Source organism: Schistocerca gregaria, chromosome 2, assembly GCF_023897955.1.
Source record: "Schistocerca gregaria isolate iqSchGreg1 chromosome 2, iqSchGreg1.2, whole genome shotgun sequence".
NCBI classification, from domain to species: Eukaryota; Metazoa; Arthropoda; class Insecta; order Orthoptera; family Acrididae; genus Schistocerca; species Schistocerca gregaria.
The window spans coordinates 158,645,553-158,669,387 of record NC_064921.1 but is presented as its reverse complement, the minus strand read 5'-3'; the positions used below and the strand labels follow the sequence as shown (position 1 = coordinate 158,669,387).

At 42.9% G+C, this 23,835-nt stretch overlaps 1 protein-coding gene across 1 annotated transcript in view; it reads right to left on the bottom strand.

The window, feature by feature from the left end:
* Positions 1-23,434, bottom strand: part of LOC126336587 (disks large 1 tumor suppressor protein) — a 4,198,467-nt gene extending 4,175,033 nt beyond the window's left edge. The window contains exon 1 of the mRNA XM_050000444.1: positions 21,153-23,434. The gene's annotated coding sequence lies outside the window, so the exon portion shown is untranslated. The remainder of the gene's footprint in view (positions 1-21,152) is intronic.
* Positions 23,435-23,835: the final 401 nt, after the last annotated feature.

The following is a 23,835-nucleotide window of genomic DNA, read 5'->3' as shown; positions in this document are numbered from 1 at the left end:
ACACTGCAGCTAATAACAGAGGTCCAATGTGGGCTGTAATTATCGTATGGCGGAGAAACTTGGCAGGAATGCTAATGCGTTAATGGTGAATCTATTAAATTTAGTTCCGGTTTTGGGCGCCAGGCGCTGTACAGCATCTCGTCGACGTCTTCAGTGCTCGTGATGAACAAATATTGTAAGCGGCGGTCTCACTTGTTTGAACTATACTGCCCACCTCCTGATCCCAATCCGTTACATATGGGACTTCCGTATACATCTCTCTTGCATTCACAGCCCAACATCCGCACCTGGTGGCCAAAATCGGAACAAAATATTTTCCAGTGTAAAGCGGTTCCGCATTAACGCATTAGTGTACCTCCCAATATTCGCTGCCACATGATAATATCGGCCCACACTAGACCTCTGTGAGTAACTGCAATTTGACTACCCGGTATAAAGGCAAAACGCATCTGCAAATTAAATACCATACTGCGACGAGTAAAAGTTACTGAACATTATAGAATGACTACTTATACACGTACTTACTGTGGGAAATGACCGCACCATAACACTATTTATAGTAATGTACTTGGGGTAAATGAATGTCTTCGAAACGCCCATTCCCACTGAGTAATATCGAAAAAAGTGTCATAGTTGTGCCGCATACCCAGTCATCGTTCGGACTCTACCATACGAGCATGAATTAATTCAGCACCTCACATTAATTCCTAACCGTAACTAAGATTCACATCTAACAGAGTAGCACCCATGTCGCATCAATAAAGAGGTAAGAAACAGAGAAATTCACAGAGGCAAGTATGATGCATTACCTAACTTTGCATCGTCCATACAATTTCATTTTCGCTAAGTCACGTCAGCTTCCTTCACCGAATCTTCGCTGTAATAGATGGTTACATCTGACGTTATATGTTATCAATTTTACCAAGCACGGAAATATGCGACTCGTAAGATCTGATTCAACATTTTCATTTTGTACGATGTCGTCGTATTATTTAGTGAATTCAAGCTGCCGCACACGTGTGCGCTTCGCAATAATTTCGTCCCTGCGTGCGCGATCAATAATGCACAGTTGTTTGCAGTATCCCTCATAAACGAGAAATGCCCCTCGACCACCGTGCGTACAGTTTGGACCACATGAGCAACTGATTCTGTTTATTATTTATAAACGACAACTGCACAGTTGACAATATCTCCCCCCACTGTAATTAATATTTGAGTTTGCAGAACATAACGGTACTTGTTGCGCACCTACCGAGAACGCATATCCGCTGCTCGCCCAACGATGTAGGGCAATCGCCCTACACTATCGAGCGTACACCTGTCTGCCTCATTAGCAGTTTGTTGTATATACAGGAGACAGTGCCTCAGCAACCGGTAGATCATCCACATCCAAGCTGACGACTACACGTGAACTCCGCACTCATCTAGCACGAAGAGTACATTTGGTTCCACTCTCATTTCCCTCCTTCCCTTATCCACAACGATTAGTGAAGGGGAAGAACGACTGCCGGTATGAGCTCTAATTTATCAGCTTTTCCCGTCGAGATCATTTCGCGATGCGTATGAGATATGGCAAAAAGAACTCTCTTCTTTTGGAGTGAGTTAAAACAAAACCTTATGATGTATCAAAAAATGCAATCCGCGCTAGATTTCTGGAAGGACAAGGCTCATGAGAAAGACAGGCCGCGGAGCGTACGTCACATCACGTGACAGCACAGGTCTTACGAGTGCCAGCATACGTCTACGGCTAGGAGCGAGCAACAATTTCATACGAGATTAATAATTCTGGCCGGCTGGTGTGGCCGTGCGGTCTAGGCGGTTCAGTCTGGAACCGCGTGACCGCTCCGCTCGCAGGTTCGAATCCTGCCTCGGGCATGGATGTGTGTGATGTCCTTAGGTTAATTAGGTTTAAGTAGTTATGTTCTAGGGGACTGATGACCATTGATGTTAAGTCCCATAGTGCTCAGAGCCATCTGAACCATTAATAATTCTGAAGTGCGCGTTTAAATGCGTGCAAGCTCTCGATAGCAAGCTAAGAACTGTAGTGGGTACATTTCTCTTGCCGTACTGATTTATCATGGGTGATCCAATAATCCTGGCCCTTTATCCCAGTGATCAATATAATCCGAGATATGATCAACCCGAAAAATCGCGTTTTTGCAAGCGGCGTATGGGACTGTAGTCCTGTGCACTGTCATGCACTGACCTATTTACTTCATTGTACAATCATAACTGCCACAGAAGGTGTGGTCCAGCTCTAGGCTTTCTGTCGTCGACCACCTAATTATTGTATCCGGCAATATACTAATTTTTGCCGGGCAAAGTATAGCCGACATCACACGCCAGATCTCCGCAACATACATGTGACAAGTAAATACAAAATCAAAACACCTTTCCGTTTGCAATAAACAAAAATATTACTGTAATACAATGAATTCATTAATGATGTACAGCACCATACAACGTTTAGGCATCAAGACGTTTGTGTGACATAGCGCTACCTCCGTATCACTACACCATTCACACACAAGTAATATAACCTGTCGTTACGAATAATAAGTCTCTCCACCAAAAAAGTGAATTAACATTTTTGAACCATTACCTATTTGGGCTGTTAATACATTGCAAGTGATCAAGTGATCGGCCACCTCTTACTCTCGAATGCGTCAAACGAGAAGACTAAGTTAATCAGCGTTAAATATATTGTACTATCGTGCATATTGCGTGCATGCAGAACTGCCAGTTGCTGGTGCTGACCTGTGTAGACTGTCATGAACCCGATTATGAATTATTGAAGTTCGTGTTAAACGTGAAATGTGTCTCATTATAAATTTATAGTGTGGTCATAAACAGTATGAAAAGCTTTTAAGGATGTTTCAGGATAGTTCGTGCCTTGAGATAATTATCGAGAAAAGGAATTCGATAGGTTACTCTGTTTCCGAGTTAATTAGAATTGAAGTTAGGCTGTCAGACCGCTGCGAGAGCGAATTCTAACAGCCCACCAGAGATGGTGTCGCCGAACACGTTCTTTGTTGAGTTTTCTAAAACCGAACAAGAGAACCACGTCAAAGGTGGAACAGTCTCGTGCGGTATCATCTACGCTATGAGAACAATTGACACTAATTGTATCTGGCGGGCCGCTTGATTCTGCGTGCGCAACGTCCTGATTGGCTAGCTAAACATGCAGTAAAATATCGTGATACAACAGATTGTGAATTTTAAATTCTCCTTAGCAATTAAAACTAACACTTCAGATTCCACGGGAGGGAATGAAAAGTCTGGAATATCAGAATGGTATACGAATTGAACAGATCGCAAAAAACAGCAGTAAGTGAGATAGGTTGCCACTAACGATGATTCAAACATATAGCTGTCAGACTTTGGGTGTATTCTGGGTATCCGAACACACAGGTGAACGGTCCACAACGTTTGCCGACAGAGCATATCAACAAACGATTTTTTGCAAGGGTTGCTAACAGCGTAAAACAAATCGTTCCTGTAGACATTATTCACAACAAACACGAGGCACGTAAGTAAAACTCTTCCACTGACAATATAAAACGTGCTTTCAGAAAATAGAATTGTTTAATGCGTCCTTCAAACTAACGTAAAATATCTCTGAGTGTGTTTCCGTAGTGACTGTCTATCCGGAGCGATCGTAAGTGGAATGATCACATAAAACAAACAGTAGGAAAGCAGATGCCACACTGAGATTCGTAAGAAGAATATTAAGGATATGTAATTAATTCCAGTAAAAAAAATGGCTTACAGTTCGCTTGTTCGGCCGATAGTATTTTTCATCAATCTGGGACACGTATTAGGTAGGACTTATAGGGGAGGGGGAGAGAGAGGGAGGGAGAGAGAGGGAGGGAGAGAGAGAGAGAGAGAGAGAATACAACGAAGAGCGGCGCGTTTCGTCACGGGATCCTTTACTAGGTCCGTGAGCGTCACGGACATGTTCAACAAGCTCTGTGACAGACGCTACACGAGAGGTGTTGTGCATCACGGAGAGGCTTACTATTGAAATTTCGGGGGAACACTTTTCGGGAAGTTCCTATCAACATGTTACTTCCTCCCACAAATTTCTTGCGAAATGACAACAACGAGAAAATTCCAAAAATTGGCTAATACAGAGGCTTCGCGACAATCATTCTTCCTACGAACCATTCGTTAATGGTACAGGGAAAGGAGTGGAATCAGATAGCAGGACCAAAAGCTCCCTCCGCCACACACCGTCAGATAGTTTTCTGACTACTGATGCAGATGTAGAACTGTGGAAAGTGCACAAAATTGTATGTCAATAGTATATTATGTTCCATGTTTTAAAAAGACTGAACAATCATGTACGCATTATGCGCTAAACGATAATTTTCCCTGGCAGAAAGGTAAAAAAAGTGGACCACAAAACTATAGTCCAGTGTCCTTGACATCCATATGTTGTAGAATCTTTCTGAACTCAAACTCAGTGAGGCGTCTCGGAAAAAGTACCTCCTCCATACCAACCATCATGGATTACGAAAGCAGCAATTAAGCTAATCCCTGTTCCCTCTTTTATCACATGACGTGTGAAAATCGTCGATCAAGAGGTCATGTAGGTGCAGATTCTCTTGACATCCGGAAAGCATTTGACCCAATATCACACCTATGCTGATTATCGAAAGTACGCTCGTATGTTCTCTCATAACTGTAACGAAATTTGATACGCATTGTTGATTTCTTGGTAATGAGAACGCATCTCCATCTTGGATGGAAAATCATCGCCAGATGTAAAAGTATCTTGTGGTGGGCGCAACTGAATTGTGTTGGGACCCTTGTTATTCACGCTGTCAATTAATGACCATGCAAAAAAATAGCTCTGAGCACTATGCGACTTAACTTCTGAGGTCATCAGTTGCCTAGAACTTAGAACTAATTAAACCTAACTAACCTAAGGACATCACACACATCCATGCCCGAGGCAGGATTCGAACCTGCGACCGTAGCGGTCACTCGGCTCCAGACTGTAACGCCTAGAACCACACGGCTACTCTGGCCGACATGACTTTGCAGCCAGTATTATTAGTAACCTCAGACGTTTCGCAGATAATGAATTACTGCCCGATAGAGGATGTACAAACATTTGTCTTGGCAAATTCCAGTGAAGTGTAAACATGGGCAACTTTGATTTAAATGTTCAGAATGGCAGAATTGTGCACTTCACAAAAAGAACACGTTTAGTGCCTTATGGTTACAACACCAATGGGTCACAATTGCTATAAGTCAACGCTTACAAACACCTGGATATAACAGTTTTAGGGATATGCAATGGATATATCAGATAGAGTCATTCGGTAAAACAGCTGGCAGGTTTCGGTTCATTTTAGGATACTAGGAAGCTGCAATCACTTTACAACAGAGAATGCTTACAAAGCACACTGCGACCTGTCCTAGAATGGCACTCGTGTGCGTTCAACCTTACCAGATAGCGTTAACAGGAGATATTGAACGTGTACAGAGAAGGGCAGCACGACTGCCCACAGGCTTGTTTGAACGATGGGATAGTGTCGCGGAGGAACGGAACAGACATAACGTTGAAGACCAGCGCAAACTACCCCAGAAAAAAGCTTTCTTGCAAATTTTCAACAACAAGCCGTAAGCGAGTAATCTAGGAATATACTACAACCGCTTGTGTATCGTTCCCGTATAAATAGCGAACACAAACTAGGACAATGAAAACGCTCAGACAGTCGTTTCAGCGATTATTCCTCTCGTCCTCCACATATCAATTTAACAGAAAGTGCCTCCTGCCGTGTATTTCGCAGTGACTTTGCAAGACTGTGGGTTTAGGTGAAAAAGCTAAGCACTAACAAGGCAACCTCCCCGTCGCACTCCCTTCAGATTGAGTTGTAAGTTGGCACAGTGGATAGGTCTTGAAAAACTGAACACAGATCAATCGAAAAAACAGGAAGAAGTTGTGTGGAACTATGAAAAAATAAGCAAAATATACAAACTGAGTAGTCCATGCCCAAGACGGCAACATCAAGGAGAGTGTGAGTCCAGAAGCTCCATGCTCCCGTTGTTAGCGTGTGCAGCTGCGAAACGAGAGGTCGTTGATTCAAGTCTTCCCTCAGGAGAAAATTTTAATTTTTTTTATTTTCAGACAATTATCAAAGTTCAGGCACTCACACATAATCAAATTCGCTCTCCAAAGTTCCAGGACATGTTCAGATTTTCTTGGACATACGCAGGATTTGACGGTCTACACACGGAAAAATTTGAAAACGTTAAAAAAAAAACATATGTTTCCACAGAGCATATGGAATACTGTGCGACTGTGAAACTGTTGCAAGTACCGGCGGAGGTTCGAGTCCTCCCTCGGGCATGGGTGTGTGTGTTTGTCCTTAGGATAATTTAGGTAAAGTAGTGTGTAAGCTTACGAACTGAATACCTTAGCAGTTCAGTCTCATAAGATTTCACACACATTTGAACAGTTTTGAACGAACTGTTGCATTCATTTGTTGCAGATTATGTGACAAACTCTTATGTTTTCATCACTTTTTTGGGAGTGATTATCACATCCACAAGAAAACCTAAATCGGGCAAGGTAGAAGAATCTTTTTACCCATTAGCCAAGTGTACAAGTTAGATGGGTCGACAACATATTCCTGTCGTGTGACCTTGCGATCAAATATTTTCGGTTCCCTTTGGAGAGGCACGTCCTTTCGTTTACTAGTCGCACGGTTTTGCGGTGCAGTCGCAAAACCAGACACTAAACTTATTATAGTGAACAGAGACGTCAATGAACGAACGGACAGATCATAACTTTGGGAAAATAAAGAAGGTAAACTTTTCACTCGAGGGAAGTCTTGAAACTAGGACCTCTCGTTCAGCAGCTGCTCACTCTAACCACGGGACCACGCCGTTCCTGGGCTCATACTATGTTGACTATGTTGCGCATGGGCTACTCAGTGTGTATATTTTGCTTACTTTTTTCATAGTTCCACACAACTTCTTCTTGTTTTCTCGACTGCTCTGTGTTCAGTTTTTGAAGGCCTATCCATTGTGCCAACTTTTAACTAAATCTGAGGGGGGCGCGATGGGGAGGTCCCCTTGTAAGATGCGGGCAACCTGATTGCTTCAGGTCCGTAGCATGTTCTATATGCATAAACCACCTGTTCAACAGCATAGTATCAAACGGATATCGTCTGACGACGGCAGAACTCATCGTGCTACGAAACGAGTTCTAGTTGCCGAGTAAGCCGCCAGAGCGCTCTGCTTGCGCCACTTCTGGGTCGCCAGCGATGTTGGGCGGCGCGTAATTGTTACTGTAGTCGTCTTTAGAAAGTTGCGCTGCGCCCTGTACACGGGTGTGTGTGTGTGTGCCGTGTTGCGGCCGCGCCAGAAACCTCAAGTTGCGGAGACCTCCCACTTCCGTGAGCTCGGCGCTTACACTATCCGGTAGAACTTCCGTATATCTTCGCTTAATATCCCGCGAAATTGCTGTCGGAATTTGCATAATCAGGATTAAGGGATATTAACAGCGGTTAGTGAGACGCCAGGGAAGCGTCAAGACGTACTCTGAACTATGGTCGAAGTTTCTTATTGTCCTCGTTACCCGAGTTCTATCTCTCTGTCTCTCCCACGACAGCTTTCTTCCGTGGTAGAGTAGGAGTCTATTTGGCGATAGAAAGGGCATCCGGCCACCCCTTAAAATTAACGCGCCAAATCTGGTTAACCATAAAAGCAGGCCCCGCCAGTCGGGATAAATGCTTGGAAAGAGGGAGAGACTAGGGGTCTAGTGATACCAAAAGGCTATATACTGGCAGTAAGATTTTGTGGACGGATGGTTTCCCACATACGATGTCAGTCGAGGAAACTGATCAGCTTATCTGTAGGAGTCAACAAGTATTTTGTAAGCACCGGTTATGTTAATAGAAGATCGTATATGAGATCTAGAAGTGTTAACATTGAGTAGCTTGTGTTTCTTATCTTCTGGAACGACTTTCACAATGTTTCGTACCATCCACTTCATAAAAAAGGCAAAAACATCCACGGAATTGTAGAATGCATCGACATATTAGGTTGGTGTACAAATCCGAGCTTTTTTGTTTCTTATGTTGTTATTGCGGTTGCTATAGGTTTGTTTACCGACTTACATTTTTTATTTGTTGTTGACTGTTGCTATTTGAGTTTACATGTTGTAATTTTCTCATTTCAAGATGGTGAGTGGAATTGTGGACGCTAGTAAATGGAGTGAGAAGTTGCGAAATCGGATCATTTCCGACATATTATTTTGTTTGAATTCAATGTAGGGGTGACGGCGCCGGTTGTGGGAATAGCGCCATTGGGCAGAGTACGGAAGAAAAAGTTTTTCTTGTTTTAAGGAGGATCATTTTTACATTAATGACTCTCCACGCTCAGGGAGACCTTCGAGATTTGATGAAGTTCGTTTAAGCGCATTAATCCACAATGGTCCAAGTCACTGTGCTCGAGAACCGGTTAATGTGATGAACTGTGACGATTTCCCCACCGTGCGACAGAAGTGTTGCAGAATAGTAAGGAGTTGGGAACGTGGAATATTGCCAAAGTTTCGTTGCCTATGACGAGAGTCAGAGGCAGTAGGTTGTCCAAGAAGTAAGAGGAGTGCACATATATCGGAATGTGTCGTCACGCAGGGGCAATGGCCTCCTTACACACAAGAGCCGAGAGAGAATTGCTTAGCACGCGGGTTTGTGTTAGACGGAGACTTTCGTAGAGCGCAATACAGAGATATAGCGTCAGCTATAGTGCATTTAACAACATCGCGTAAGTCTGTCGCAACAACGCAGATGAATCAGCAGTATAAGTGGAACGAATGCGTTCATTACAAACGAGCATGACGTCAGGACGTCGCTCGTGCTTCCTTTAAATACGCCAGCTTTGATAGCAACAAGGCACTTGCAGTTAGATGTGTACTGGGTCGCTGCGTAGCGCTCAGCTCGGTGATCCACATGTTAATCTTTATTAAGGAGATGTTGCAGTAAGGGCGGCCATCCAGCAGCAGACGTGAGGGGACAGTACCAGCTCTGGTCCTCCGTGCTGCCGCTGTCTATCATAAACCCAGGGTTAGCAGACATCACGGCAAATTCGCTCGCCGCCAATGCTGACCACATCAGTGTACCGTCGTCGAGATCGTGCGGGGCATAGGCCCCGTGCATCCGCCGTAACAACCGGGTGAGCCGACGACGCTGGGGGACCTGAGCCCGTTCCGCCCGTCCACCGCGGACGAGGCTTAAAGAGGAGCAGCGAAGAAGACGGGGTGTGATACAGTACACTCCGCACTACGAGAACGCCTCTCGTGCCGACAGGGTCGGGACTCCAACCCGGAGCCACCTGCCGTCCGCCGTCGACCCGGTCGGCCAGCCCAGCCGGGCGCCGACAGCGAAGTAAGGGCATTCCACGCTACGTCTCAGCATGCGGCGCTGCGATACCTAGACTGTGCGGCCCGGATCTGGTGTCATCGCTACGAGTCACCGAGGACTCGGGGAAGGTCATTTGGACTACCAGACCAATTGTGTGATTGGATTGAAGAGTTCCTATAACACAGAGAGCCGGCCGCGGTGGCCGTGCGGTTCTGGGGCTGCAGTCCGGAACCGCGGGGCTGCTACGGTCGCAGATTCGAATCCTGCCTCGGGCATGGATGTGGGTGATGTCCTTAGGTTAGTTAGGTTTAAGTAGTGGTAAGTTCCAGGGGACTGATGACCTAAGATGTTAAGTCCCATAGTGCTCAGAGCAATTTGAATTTTGAACTAGATAACAGAACGCAGCATTTCATTCTAAATGGAGATAAGACTTCCGAAGTAAGAGTGATTTCAGGTGTGCCGTATTGAGTGTCATAGGACCGTTCCTATTCACAATCTACATAAATGACCTTGTGGATGACATCGGAAGTTCAGTTATGCTTTTTGCAGATGATGATGTGGTGTATCGAGAGGTTGTAACAGTGGGAAATTGCACTGAAATGCAGGAGGAACTGCAGTGAATTGACGCATGGTGCAGGGAATGGCAATTGAATCTCAATGTAGACAAGTGTAATGTGCTGCGAATACATTGAAAGATAGATCCCTTATCATTTAGCTACATAATAGCAGGTCAGCAACTGGAAGCAGTTAATTCCATAAATTATATGGGAGTACGCATTAGGAGTGATTTAAAATGGAATGCTCATATAAAGTTGATCGTCGGTAAAGCAGATGCTAGACTGAGATTCATTGAAAGAATCCTAAGGAAATGCAATCGGAAAACAAAGGAAGTAGGTTACAGTACACTTGTTCGCCCACTGCTTGAATACTGCTCAGCAGTGTGGGATCCGTACCAGATAGGGTTGATAGAAGAGATAGAGAAGATCCAACGGAGAGCAGCGTGCTTCGTTACAGGATCATTCAGTAATCGCGAAAGCGTTACGGAGATGATAGATAAACTCCAGTGGAAGACTCTGCAGGAGAGACGCTCAGTAGCTCGATACAGGCTTTTGTTAAAATTTCGAGAACAAACCTTCACCGAAGAGTCAAGCAGTATATTGCTCCCTCCTACGCATATCTCGCGAAGAGGCTATGAGGATAAAATCAAAGAGATTAGAGCAAACACAGAAGAATACCGACAATCCTTTCAACGAACAATACGGGACTGGAATAGTAGGGAGAACCGATAGAGGTACTTAAGGTACCCTCCGCCACACACCGTCAGGTGGCTTGCGGAGTATGGATGTAGATGTAGATATCGCCAAGCCATATTGTACTCGGCAGGAATAAAGATGTTATGAATTAACAATGTTTCTTTGTCGTTTCTGACGCTTCTACAGCCGTTTCCTAGCATCCTGACAACTGGAGAGGTCACCGCTTTGCCATCCAGTCCACCGTAGGAGACCGGGACCACTGGGGCGCCTACACGACATTTTTACGCAATTGGAAAGGTTCAAAAATCGGGTGTATGGATATCGCATGCTCTAGACCAAAATCACAAAAAACAGCGGATGAACATATGTGCATCTCAGCTCAGTCATCATCAATTGGCTCGTGAACACCACCGACCATTCCTATACTGTATCGTTATGGGTGACGAGAAATGGTGTCCTTACGATAACGTAAGGAAAGGAAAGTAATGGTTGAGCACAAACAAAGCAACAACTCTTCGTACAAATACCTGCGCGCATCCACAAACCTCAATGTAATGCATCTGGTGCAACAGCGACGGTACGGTGTACTACGAACTGCTTCGCTGATGTGTAACCATCACTGCTGGCATTTCCTGTTAACAACTGAAACGTCCTGTAAACGCAGCCCGAGAAGAACTACCTTATGCGCCTCATCTTGCGCAATCAGATTTTCGCCTTTTCCGCTTTCTGTGGAACGACCTTCCTTTCTGGATGAAAATGCGGTCCGAAGTTGGCTCGATGACATTTCTACAGACGCCGGCCGGAGTGGCCGTGCGGTTCTACGCGCTACAGTCTGGAACCGAGCGACCGCTACGGCTGCAGGTTCGAATCCTGCCTTGGTCATGGATGTGTGTGATGTCCTTCGGTTAGTTAGGTTTAAGTAGTTCTAAGTTCTAGCGGACTGATGATCTCAGAAGTTAAGTCCCATAGTGCTCAGAGCCATTGGAACCATTTTTTTCCCTACAGACGCGAAATCACATTTCTATGCCTATCGGAAGAACGGGTATACTACAGCTATCGTAAAATACAGGATCAAAATTTGAACTTCCTCCTGCACAGGCAGGTTCTTTTGCCTTATATGTGCTCTACGGTGAATCTTAGGCTGCCTATAAAAGCTAAATTTTGTTCATGAACGGTTCCTCATAAAAACACGAAAATCCATTACTTTTGAGTACGGAAAGAACCAACTGTGGGCATAACCACTTCTATAATGTCTCTTCATGGCAAATTTAAGAAATTTTTGCCACATTTTTTAAGACGGTGTTCTCGGAGAGTCTTGATTAGAGATATCTAAAGGTTCAAAGTTACCGTACTTATGCACGAACAATTTTCACATAGTATCCGCTCTGAGGCGTAAGTGTAGTAAAATTACACTGACGTAGTGAACAAAAAATGGCTCTGAGCATGGGACTCAACTTCTGAGGTCGTCAGTCCTCTAGAATTTAGAAGTACTTAAACGTAACTAACCTAATGACATCACACACATCCATGCCCGATGCAGGATTCGAACCTGCGACCGTAGCGGTCGCACGGTTCCAGACTGAAGCGCCCAGAACCGGTTGGCCATTCTGTCCGGCTCACCTAGTGAACAAGTGGCAAGGTTTATAGTGTCATTGCAAGGGTTCTGTGGTCACAAAACTAACTACGTTTCTAGTCAGCATTTTTTCACCAAAAAAACTTTATGATGCGCTTTCTCTGTGTAATGGGCACTTCACGCCTATACATATATCAACAAAGTGATACTGCAATGACAAACAATGGGCTAAAATGGGTCTTAAAATGTGTAAATAGAAATTAAAATTACTGCCAAACATTATGTAAAACTGGAACTCCTTAGAATTTAGTAAAATATTTGCAACAATGTTTTTAAGTCTTGAAGATACAATTCATAAGCCAAGCGTTTTCGATGAACAGCGATCGATGAACAAAGTATCAAAAAAAGGAATGTAAAGGAAACGATTTTATGTTAACCCAACGTCATGCTTTCTTATTTGTTGTTTATATGTGTCAAAGTATACAAATTTGTCTAGGTACGCAAATATACTGTCAAAGTTTCATTGAACTATAAGATTCGTTTAATATAAGCAGTACACCCTGCTATGGTAGATAGGGGAAACAGCTTGAAAAATGCTCGTAATGGAGCACAAAAAGGTGAATATGTCCCCCTTTAAAAGACCCGACACGGAAATGGTGAAACAGCTTCCTCATCTAAAATTATGGCATTTGGACACAGCCGCGCTTTTTTTATGCTGAAAGAGGGCAGGAGAGAGAGAACGACTGTTGTAAGGTAACCCTTCTGTTCAAGCCTTATTTTATTTCGTTATTTTCCAGTGCCAAAATATTGAATAGCATCTGCAGGTATCGTGTAGCTTTCAGTGAGTGAAAGCTATACTGCAGAACGTACACAGTCGGGGGTAAGATTTAAGTTCCCATTCTGGCTGAAGGAGCCGGTAGGCCATACGGCGTTGACAGTGAACGATGTTGTAAGCCGCTGGGGCGAAACATGAGGACGCCCCTTACGTCAGCGGCGAGGTAAGCACAGGCAGCACGGTTATTATAGCGCAAAGTAAGTAATGTGTGTAATAAATATTTGCTAATAACAGTCATTTTTTTGCAATACAGATATTAGGAGAAACCTGCAGATTATACGTATTTTATTACAACAATATTATGACGGCAGAAATCAATCATCTTAATAAATAAATGAATAATGCTGAAGCTAACGAAAATGTACGAACGGCAACAAAATATCACGAGATACAAGCTGCGCGCCTTAGTAACCAGTCGCTGAACAGACGCCTTCCTACCTAATTCTGTCTTAAGACCATGCTCTTAGGAATTCGTCAGTTTTCAGTGAATATATGTTAATAGTGTCGATATTATCATTTTATGGTATTTAGTAAGTAAATCCATCATAATGAAATCCCTTTTGAACGTTATTCCGAACACTATACCTTCCCGTTTCATCACGTAGAATCACAGGATCTAGGTTTGCATTTTACAATTAACCCCACGGAAACTTTGCAACTTGTGAATTATCACTCACAAATCATCATTTAGCTTTATTGCTATGGTATGCTGTGCAGTGTCAGGGTGCCCCATCTCCAGTTTGACAATATTCCGTATAGTTTTAATCTTACTATCCGCATTATTAATTGCTGTCAGAACCCATACGCTTCTCGACTTTTTAATGACTTTCCTTAAAATATTACAGTATCTTTTGTAGTAAGAAAGTAACGTCGGATCCTAACTTATTCTGGCCTGTCCATATATTTCCCTCTTCCTCTTACACATTATCATAATTCCCTTAGTTATCCATGGCTTACTTGACTTCGTAATAGTTTTTCTGGATAACGTTTCAGAAAAGTAACTTCAAATACTGAGACAAATTTACGGTGGAATAAATTGAATTTGGCATCAGCAGCATCATTTTCTGTGTATGATTCATCCCGTTCCAACTCTTATAGGCTGCACTTAAAGCTCTGTATCCTGTTCGCATTAATAAGCCTCCCTGCCTTGTATGAACGTACCTGAATCCTGTAAGGTGCTATATGTGTTATTTCCATTAACTGTGCTTTATGATCAGATAGCCCATTAACAATTGGGTACACATTAATTGTTTCTGCCTGAGCACTGTCTCTGAAAATGTTATCGATGACTGACCTACTATCTAGCTGCACACTAGTTGGAAAATTTACAACAGACACTAGATTGTAACAACCAAACTATGATTCTGTCTCATTTTTCCTATTCGTATCTTTTAAGAAATCCACCTTAAAATCACCACAAACAACTAACTGCTTCTTTTTGTCTGACAGGTAGCTCAATAATGCCTCAAGATTTTCAGTGAATAGCTGAAAGTTAGCGTCAGGTGATCTGTAGATTGTTACAATTACTATAGAACTATATTGCAGAAGCAACTCACAAGCACATGCTTCAAGGATCTGATCTACACAAAAATTATTTCTTTCAATATTTTTGACTTTGTGTCCAGTTTTTATATAAGTAGCAAGTCTTCCTTTTTCCATGATGAATAAGATGCTACTCTGTAATCTGCTGTACATAGTGTGCAGAGCGACACGAAACATCTACGACTTCAAAATGTATCCCATTTTCTAGGCATACAAGAAGCTCATCTACCTTATTTTTCAGCCCTCTAATGTTCTGAAGAAACACACAAATTTTATTTCTTTGGATACTGCTACAGACATTATGGCACTGTTCTGTTTTAATCTCTTTCAGTACTCTCTGTCTATAACTTGACTCTAACCTAAAAAATGTGTCCCTCTGACTCCAGCTATCACAGGTATTTTGTCGTGTGTGCATGTGTCCCCCCTTACGTTTTCTGCCAGAAGATCAACTAATCTATCATTCCCCCTCCGATTCAGGTGCAGGCAGTGACTAGTGTAACCCCACACAGCACAGATATGAGATTTAGTTTCTGCCAACAGTAGCTCTCCCCTCCCCCCCCCCCCCCCCCCAAGCTCTCTGTTGACTCTTTTGACATGGTTGACAGCCGTATTAACCCAGGGCTGGTTATGGCGCTGCGAAACATCCACAAACCCCACACGAGTAAGGGCTGTTACATCCAGGTCACACCTACTACTATAATCCGAATTGCTAGCCAGGCTGTTTCCTGTTCCTTCTACTATAAGATCATGGTCCTTGACATCAAAATGTTTGCACAACCTCCTAAGCTTAGCACTAGGTTTCACAATGCTAGTGACCTGGTACTCTACTCCTAGCCTATCGTGTAGTAACTGGGCTACACCTCTTCCGTGACTGCCAGCTAACAGCAGGACTCTTTTTTTCTCTGCTTGATTTTACTCCCTATCTAGCATTACATTTGTTACTAAGAGTCTGCTACACCTCACTTTACTCAAAAACTGTTTGAGACCCTTCTACTTTAGGCAACAAATTAAACCAATTGCTCACTGGAATCTGAAAAGTGATTTATGCTGAATTCTCCATATGACTACGACCTGTTACCAGATGCCATTGTCTCTTTCCCCCTCCAACCTGTCTAATTCAAAGTACATCATTTCTAGTTCTGCGATTTTCTTGTCACGGCTACATAATCGACAACTCCATTGGCGAGCCTCATCTGACACTATGACAGCTTCCCCGCTACAATCTCCTCAGTGGAACACCAACCCACAATCCTGACATTTCACTCCCGTGCTCACTAATCTACGACAACATCCACATTTGTCACACATGACGGCAGATAAACAATACAAATCACACTACAAACAAACAACAAAAATACAAACAATACAAATCACACTAAAAACAATTCCCTTACACCAATTAATAATTAGCAGAAACTAACTTATCTTGCGGCGAGATGAATAGAGAATTTCTGGACGTCAGGCGAGTGTGAACAGCACGAAGTTATAGGGACGTAGATCACGAAACGAGTAGGAAACTGAAGGGGCTCGATATTTTCTAGCGACAAATTTGAACAGGCGCTATCACTGAATTATGTATAAATACTCAATGGAAACAGAAACACCACTTAACGACTTTACTGCACAATATGGAAAATTGACTGTACGGAAGTATAGAAACGCAGAAAATATGAACCGAATGCAAACTATACGCGTACGATACTCTTCACAATAAAGCTGCACAGACGCTACCCGGAAATTATTGAATAATCACATAACTTACTGCGGCACATAACGAAAAGAAACCCACGTCAAAGGCTTGCACTTTAGAACAGTTAACTTTTCACGAGAACTACGCAAATAAAAGCGAAACCTTCAATAAATAGATCACAATAGATACTAATTTACTTATTTAAGCTACAATATTGCCTTGATAAATTGTTTTTCCACGAGTTAACACCTATGTTTACGAGCGCACTCAGTAAACACACGCGCCTTCTCCAAAGGGCTTAGTTCACTCTGAGAGACTGCGCCGACAGCAGCACTTTTCCGCTGGTGAACATAATATTCAATGTTCGTGTACATCTTTTACGATTTACTCAGTCTCCTCATGACCATTCTTGAATGAAGTTCACTTTATAGAACAATGTAAGAGATTTTATTACGTGTCTCACGTATCATTGGTGGAAATGAACTATGCTAGTGTTTTATGAAAAATTACTAATATTCGTTTGATGATGTATACTATTTTATGCAGACCAGGAAAGAGTTCTAAATGTATGTTGACGAAAAGTGCATGGACAGTGTACATTGGCAATGACCTTATGATATATTACAGTTTAAAAATATTGATCTCAAGCGTAATTGCTAGCGCTCAGTAATTCGCTGTTTTTGTTTAAACAACATCACTGATTGTCGAAAGGACGCAGAATTTCAGTAACAGAAGTTTAGATTTTCTGCAACTGATCGTAGAAAAGAATTTTCCTTTGTTTACCATACTCTACCTCAAATGAGATAAACCTGCAGATGTTTACCAAATTAAATACACTGCCAAACTGTATCCAGCATTACACGAAGCTTTAGTATGCTAAAATACCTACAGGTGAAGCTATAGTTGCTTCAAAATAATTAAACAACAATAAAAACAGACGAGTGGGTAAGAAACCGTATGAGGATAGCCTTTATTCTCTGTAATAATACGCTAAGTTCACCTTTAAAATACGCAACGGCGTTAACTCATCAAGAGATTTATGTGTTAAGTCCAGAGCCGGGTTCTTATACTCTTTATTGCGCAGAGAATGCTGCATTCACAGAATCGTGGGAATTAAAAGCGCACTTAACTGTTTTCTGCAAATCTACTAAGCGGAACAACAAGAGGGGTTGCATTCACTTCACCCTATTCCACAGAAAAGGACAGGCGCCAATCGGAATGGGGTGCGAGGGACCCCCTCCCTCATGAACATTTTGTTGGAAACATTCCGCAGCTAGTCACCTAAACCGTCGAAATACATGGGTACTAAATAGCTCAACCGGAAAAACAAAATGCGCTAACAGAAGAGATCATATAGACGGACAATATCTGAAGAATATTCTTCCCACTTAAAAAAAAAAAAAAAAAAAAGAGTGATTTCGGCATAGATGTTTGGCTTTCTTCAGGACGGATTCATCGATTAAGATCTAAAAAGACCTGAAAACTTCAACCATTCGTTTCAGATCGTGGGTCACAAAATAAAATCCGAAATTCTCTTTGCTTAGTCAGCGCATATATTCTATGAATGACATGAAGGCCTAAGGTATGCCGACGATGTTAAACAATAGTTATGAATATAAAAGACAGTGAATTTTTACGCTATGTTATTGATAAGGTATAAAACTACACATACACTACTGGCCATTAAAATTGCTACAAAAAACAAGACGTGCAGATGATCAACGGGCATTCATTGGCCAAACATATTACACTAGAAGTGACATGTGATTACATTTTCACGCAATTTGGGTGCATAAATCACGTGAAATCAGTACCCAGAACAACCACCTATGGCCGTAATAACGGCCTTAATTCGCCTGGGCATTGAGTCAAACAGAGCTTCGATGGCGTGTACAGGTACAAATGCCCATGCAGATTCAACACGATAACACAGTTCATCAAGAGTAGTGACTGGCGTATTGTGACGAGCCCGTTGCTCGGCCACCATTGACCAGACGTTTTCAATTGGTGAGAGATCTGGAGAATGTGCTGGCCAGAGTAGCAGTCGAACATTTTCTGTATCCAGAAAGGCCCGTACAGGACCTGCAACATGCGGTCGTGCATTATCCTGCTGAAATGTAGGGTTTCCCAGGGATCGAATGAAGGGTACAGCCGCGGGTTGTAACTCATCTGAAATGTAACGCCCACTGTTCAAAGCGGCGTCAATGCGAACAAGAGGTGACCGAGACGTGTAACCAATGAATGGCACCCCATACCGTCACGCCGGGTGATACGCCAATATGGCGATGACGTATACACGCTTCGAATGTGCGTCAAGCGCGATGTCGTCAAACACGGATGCTACCATCATGATGCTGTATACAGAACCTGGATTCATCCGAAAAAATGGTGTTTTGCCATTTGTGCACCCAGGTTCGTCGTTGAGTGCACCATCGCAGGCGCTCCTGTCTGTGATGCAGCGTCAATGGTAACCGCAGCGATGGTCTCCGAGCTGATAGTCCATGCTGCAGCAAAGGCCGTCGAACTGTTCGTGCATATGGTTGTTGTCTTGCAAACGTTCCCATCTGTTGACCAGGGATCGAGACGTGGCTGCACGATCAGTTACAGCCATGCGGATAAGATTCCTGTCATCTCGACTGCAAGTGATACGAGACATTTGGGATCCAGCACAGTGTTCCGTATTACCCTCCTGAACCCACCGATTCCATATTCTGCTAACAGTCATTAGATCTCGACCAATGCGAGCAGCAATGTCGTGATACGATAAACCGCAATCGCGATAGGCTACAATACGACCTTTATCAGAGTTGGAAACGTGATGGTACGCATTTCTCCTCCTTACACGAGGCATCAGAACAACGTTTCACCAGGCAACGCCGGTCAACTGCTGTTTGTGTATGAGAAATCGGTTGGAAAGTTTCCTCATGTCAGCACGTTGTAGGTGTCGCCACCGACGCCAACCTTGTGTGAATGCTCTGAAAAGCTAATCATTTGCATATCACAGCATCTTCTTCCTGTCGGTTAAATTTCGCGTCTGTAGCGCGTCATTTTCGTGGTGTAGCAATTTTAATGGGCAGTAGTGTACAATAATCGGATTACTTGAGAAGCTGACGTTACTTTAGAATCCCACGTGTAATAATCATTAACGACAGACAAGCGTCAAATTTTTTTCATAAAATTGTTGTGCTCTTCACCCTAAAATTTCGTAATTTTTGCGTGCTTATCCATAATCAGTTACTCATCTTCACTTTATGACACTTTTTGTCAAAAGGAGTAATTATTTTTACAGGTACTATTGAAAGTAGCAAGCACAATTATCACCCAGATTGATTGTTTCCTCTTATGTTGTCCTGTAGACTATTCGTATTACTAAAAAGCTAGTTGTCTTATTGGCTCACAGCTATTTTTCAGATGCGCCAGAAGAATATTTCTTGAAATCTGCGCAACGGCAAATACAGCAAAGTTTTTGTGAAGTCTCAAGAGATAGAGAAATACAAAACCATGCGGAAGTGCCTCCAGCAGTGGAAGGAACGTATAATTTCAGAAAAAAAGGAAGCAAAATTGTCTTACGTATTAAAATGCCGTACGTGTTGACGTGATTTCGGCTGTCCTTAATTTCTTACATGAATTCTCCTTGAATTTGCTATCATTTTGCACGTACGTTGCGCATCGTCACAAGGAGGAATAATTTCAAGCAGTTTCGAGGTGATAATCAATTTCACACGTTTGTGCTGCAACGTAACCATAGTACGATACGGTACTATTTCTGAACTTTAAAACACTAATTTCACAGGACTCATTACACGCCCTATATACCTGTATATAGTTCGCCGACATACATTCAAGGCAGTGACGGACGCAGAAAAATGAAAGCGATCTTGAATAATAAATATTTTGTTCTACACATTTAGAAGCAGCAGTACAATACGCAGAGAGGTCATAAATCATTCCAAGAACGTCAGATGTATGTCCAACAATTTTAACTTTTCTTTCGCATTCGGCTGGTAAAACGGTAGAGCCACAAGCGAAGAACGTTACTGAAACCCTTGTCACATTTTAAACCTAATTAACATGTAAATCAAGGTTAGACTAGCAATATTAGACAATAAGATACATAGTAAAATCAAAGAATGGTTAATGTTTTAATTAATAATGTTAATAGAAATGGAATTACTAAACATTTGTACGATAGTGTTGAGACTTTTAACTATGATGGGCTGTTTGTTACTTCAAGGTTATTAAAACATCTGCGGGAAAGATTGAATATGGGTCCCTAGTGCTAATACATTAATGATAGCAAGTACAAAAGACACAACAACCAAAGAAGTACATAAGTCACGACATGTTTTCTAAATTTCACTATGATGTTTCATTTGACTAACAAACAGCAATCCGTTAATCCACGGCAAGAAGTTAAAAATAAATCTCCCATTTGTTTCTCAGTTATATTGTTAAGCATGTTTTTAAGCTATGATACAGACACGAAACTATGATTTATACAAATTTTTTATTCTGTAGAGAGCGATTCACGTTAACCGCTTGACTAGTAATCCTGTGAACCGAGATGATAGTCGTGATCTACATTTACTTTTCCGCCACAATCTTGACTTAGTAGCAACGTAAGTGTTTGGATATTCCTCCAATAGAGTATCAAGAAATAAAATGTAAATTGCCTTGAAATCTAACAAGGGACATCTTCATTTCGTAAGATTTTGCTCAGTGCTTCTTGTGAAATTCAAACAACATTGAACAGCACGGTTTTGTTTGTTGTAGCCAGTTGTACTTGCATTGTAGGGAAGGCTGTTTAATCTTATGAATCTGACAGGAGCAACTTGAATTTTACTTAGTATAATGATATTTAGTATCGCCTTGACGGTACCTTTTTCGTCTTAACTCCACGCTTCCCAGGAAGCGGCGATGTGACAAGAATCCAAAGTCAAAGAAAGCTGTGAAAACACAGGTATTCCACTTCCCTGGACAGATTCTGATGAACAGGAGTCAAATACCCAATACGTTTCCACTAGCACTTATCTCTTAAAACACAGGCATTCACACTCCAATTATTTCTGGATCCGCTGCAGTCGATGACGGTATTTTTTCACAATTTTCTTCCGCCGAGCACTTTTCGTCCGATACCGTAATAGTAAAAAGATGCACTGCTGCTAAACATGTTCACTCGCGACCAATAATTTTTCCACAAATTACAAAGCTGAACACTTGCTATGGCTTTTCTAGCACTGACCAAAAATTTCATAGAATTACTTAGCAGGGAGAGGAAAATTATCTACACTGGAAACGTGTAAATCGGTAGTGTACAGGGAGCTACAGTGAGGTATTTTTCAGTCGTTCAGTGATAAATGAGAGATTCTCTGAGGTATAGAGGGTACAATAGAGGGTACAGAGAAGGAGTTCATTTACTGTGCACTAACAGTCCAACAAGAATCTTCAAAGAGAATGATGAAAACACAGAAAGGCTTCTTTCTGAAACTACGTGTAGCCGTGACACTACCCAACACGTGGTCTGTTTCTTCTTCTCTCATGTGACTCTTCGGCACAGAGAAAACTCTCGTACAATGTAACATGAGAGAATCGCACTATTGAAGAAATTATTTATTCGTCTCACCTTTTCCACAGATATCTAAGCACAACACCTGCTATGGCTTTTCTAAAACTGACAACTAGTATTGTGGTGTTACAGGGAGCCAAAATTGTTACATTGATCGAGGGGTACGATATCATCTACTTCAGTTAACTACAAGAAACTAATTGCTTAGTGTCAGCAAGGTAAATAGTTTAATTCTTCTTGAGAGTGCGTGTGGGGTACAGGGCGCGAGTATAGGGAATGTTTCGACTACAGTGTTTAAAGATGATGGATAGTTGAGAAGGGCTTCTCCCTACATCCACTAATACAATTAAACATGAGATTATTTAAGGTTTAGTACTTCACTTCCATGAGGAGATTTCGTGCAGCAGACATTCACACACCAATGATTTTTGTATGCACTGCAGTCGACGAGGCTCTTCTTTCACGTTTATTTCCACAAATAATCAACGCTATTGTGTCACTGAGTGTTGTAGGAAATCGACAAAATGTTACCACAACTGCTCACTTATATCACAGATTTAAAAGCTGAACAATTGCTTTGTCATTTCTGAAAATGGGCACAAATTTTTATGGTACGGGGCAAATTTTCTGCCCCAGTTAAAAATGCTGTAATTTCGTTCAGTAGAGTGGGCAACAACAAATTTTGCAGTGTGTGCGGGGTAAATAGTTAAATATTAATTGAGAGAGTTGATGAGGTATACAGTGCGTTTGTTGTAATTTTCCGACGACAAACATGAACACTCACAGCAAGGCTTGTTTTCTACGTCCCCTGCAGTCGAAAATGCTTTCCTGCCACAGTTATCTTCCACAAAAAAATTAGCACTTTGTAGTAAAAAATCGACGCACTGTTGCTGCAGTATCACAAATTTCAATGACGAACACTTGCTATGTCGTTTGGTACGGGGGCAAATTTTCTACACTGGTTATAAACGGTATAATTGCGTTCGCTGGCGTAGTCTACAGAGAAAAAAAAATGTGCAGTGTGCGAGGCTAATCGTTTACTGAGAGGGTCGGTGAGCTATAAAGCTCGATTTTGTCGTAATGTTCGACGACAAAGGTGAACACACAGTGATGGAGCTGGTTTCTACGTGCAGGTGGATTCCCGTATGCAAAGTAGATTAGGTGAGCCGAGACACTGCTGCGAGCGGTTTTTATTTTCCGGCTAGTGTGGCGCGACCGTCCGGTAGGGAGGAGACCGCGCGCGTGGGCGTGCGTAGTCGGGGGAGGATGACGGCCGCCTCGCGCGTCGGCCGGTCCCACGCGGTCCGGAGCGACGAACGGCGACTGGCGGCTCGCCGGCCGCGGAGCGAGACCGGGAGGCTGCGCGCGCATGCGCACTCGGCCGCTCAACCTGTCCGCGCGGCACCCCTGCGCGCCCTTAATAGCGTTAGTCCGGCGACAGTCCCGGCGGGCATGTTAAGCGCCCACCCTGGGGAACCCCACCCCACTGCGCGTACACATTTGTCCTCCTTGTCGCTGGCGCATGTTCGGCTAGTAAACTGGTCCAATCGGTGTCGCGTCGGAGATTATCCATTTCTGTATTATCGCCCTCCGTGGACATGATATGTCGCGTCCTGACAAGGATCCAAGGCCAGCGTCCCGCAGTGGGATCGTTGATGGCACTGTGATTCTGAGATGTTGTTTTAATTACAGTAATCCACCATTATAACCGAGAAGACGTTTTCTACACTGAAGACCCGTAGAAACTGGTACACCTGCCTAATATTGTGTAGGGCCCCCGCCAGCACGCAAATCTGCCACATCACGACGTGGCATGGAGTCTAGTAATCTGTGCTGGAGGGAGTTCACACCATGAAACCTGCTGGGTTGTCCATAAATCTGGAAGATTACCAGCGGGTAGCGATCTCTTCTGAACACCACGCCTCAAGGCATACCAGATATGCTCAGTAATGTTCGTGTCTGGGGCCAGTGGATGTGTTCCAACTCGAAAGAGTAC